Here is a 1,853-nt window from a genome sequence, read left to right as displayed (position 1 = left end):
CCTGCTGCGGTGCCTCGGGGCGGTGAGGGGCGCAGAGCCCGTGGCCTAGGACTGGGCTGGGCCACCAGCTCTCCAGGCCCCAATGAAGAGGAGAGTTCCCAGGGGGCTGGCTTGGAGGAACCGGTGGGGGTGGAGGAGACATGGGCAAGAAAAGAAACTTCCCTTCTCCGTGAGGGTCTGGGAAGCCCCCTCCCTCCACCCACCTCCCCCACACTGAGCCTCGGAGCCGCACCGGAGCTTCTGTAATTTGATGCCCCGCAGCCGGGGGAGCCCGCGGAGCCCAGGCGGCCGAAGAAGGCCGGGGCTGGCGGGGCTCACCGCCCGCCCTCTCTCCTCGCTCTCCGCCCCTTTCTCCTCCCAACTCAGCTCTGCTCTGGGAGCCAGCCCTACGGGATCCCGAGCAGCGCGGCCGCTGGATTTTGAGGGGAAGGAGGCGGGGGAGAGAGATGACGCGAGCAGACGTGGCCTGCGTGGGGGCCGGGCCGTGTGCTGCAGGCCATCTGCCCGCCCCGCTGGACCCAGGAGCCTGCGCTTTGGGTGGGGGCCTCAAAGGCCGGATCACAGCTCCCACAAAGTACGCTGACCGGCCCCCCTCCGTTTCTCGCTTTCTTAGGGAGGGACGTTAGGAGTTGGTAGAGCTTCCTTTATTCAGCCCCTCCCCCCCCCCCATTCTACAGCACGTCTGTAGTGGGGATGTGGGCTGGCAGGTGGGAGGGGCGGCGGACAGATGGCTGATGGTAAATGGGACATTTTCTTCTCCCAACACCACCTCCTCTGCTTTGTAACTGACGTAGTTAGTTCCTTGTGTGAACCTCCGAGTCTTTCCCTAGAGAGACGAGTGCAGATCTGAGCGTCATCCCAGGCCAGGGGTCCTGTTCTCCATCACCCCCATCCTACCCTGATGCTGACGGGTCGTTAATTGCTGTTTACTATTAGGTTTCGTGTCAACCCTTGGCTTGTAGAGAGAAAGGGCCAAGCAGAGGCCGCGAATTGATGCATTCTTAGGCGAAAAAAATCCAGAGGGCATCCGGGACGCTTTGCAGCCACTGATGTATAAGTTTTTACTCTGACCATGTTTGCCTCACCAGAGCCCGACAGATAAAAATTATCTGAGGCGTGGATGTGGGGGTCCCACGCCCCTCTAGCTTCCCCTTCCCGGCTAGAAGAAGGAAGTTTTGCTTAAGGCAGGCACATTTCAAAGGTGTTAGTGAACCTTTCAGGTTTCTGCGTTCTGTTCTCCACATACAGAGGTTTCCCCAAAACCTGTCCCCCCAGAAGGGCGGACATTTGACTATGGACTCCCTTCAGTAGCAAAGAAACATTTCCCCTAAACATTTCCTTTGGGAAAGGTATTTTCATGTGGCCTTTGACCCATCCCCAATCGCCGTTAAGAGGGCGCTCAGGCAGGCGAAGTCACTCCTGCCCCATTTCAGCACCAGGGGAAAGTCATCCTGGAGGAGGGACTAGGCAAGGCGGCCCTCCTGGAGGAGGCTTCCTTGGTAGCGCCAAGGCCTCCAGCGCTGGGGAGGGAAGGGGCTCCGGTGGGGGAGGAGGCGGGACTGAGGGGGGTTGTGCTGGCTTTGCGCGGGTGATCTGCTCTCCCAGCCGAAGCTCCAAGCTCGTGGGTACCTTCTGCCCCTTGGCCTCCTCTCTGCGCCTTTGCTGGCCTCCAAGGCCCCGGGTTGACGCGACCCCCTGGGCCGCAGGGCTTGTGCCACAAAGCCATCCCGGGACACCACCGGTCTCCTTCTTCTGCGAGCTCTCTGCTCCACGCCCCTCTCTCCCTCCCTGCGCGGCACTTCGCAGGGCCAGCAGGGGTGGGTGCATGTCTTGGCACCGCAGGCTGGCACTGG

The 1,853-nt window shown here is 61.3% G+C and overlaps 1 long non-coding RNA gene across 1 annotated transcript in view; it reads left to right on the top strand.

Moving 5' to 3' along the window:
• The first annotated feature begins 14 nt into the window (after nucleotides 1-14).
• The window catches only part of LOC106725548, a 3,686-nt gene continuing 1,847 nt past the window's right edge, over nucleotides 15-1,853 (top strand). Inside the window, exon 1 of the long non-coding RNA XR_001361434.1 lies at nucleotides 15-574. This is a non-coding gene — a long non-coding RNA (uncharacterized LOC106725548). The remainder of the gene's footprint in view (nucleotides 575-1,853) is intronic.

Source organism: Myotis brandtii, unplaced genomic scaffold (assembly GCF_000412655.1).
Source record: "Myotis brandtii unplaced genomic scaffold, ASM41265v1 scaffold17, whole genome shotgun sequence".
Classification (NCBI taxonomy): domain Eukaryota; kingdom Metazoa; phylum Chordata; class Mammalia; order Chiroptera; family Vespertilionidae; genus Myotis; species Myotis brandtii.
This window is presented reverse-complemented; position numbering and strand designations above follow the sequence as displayed.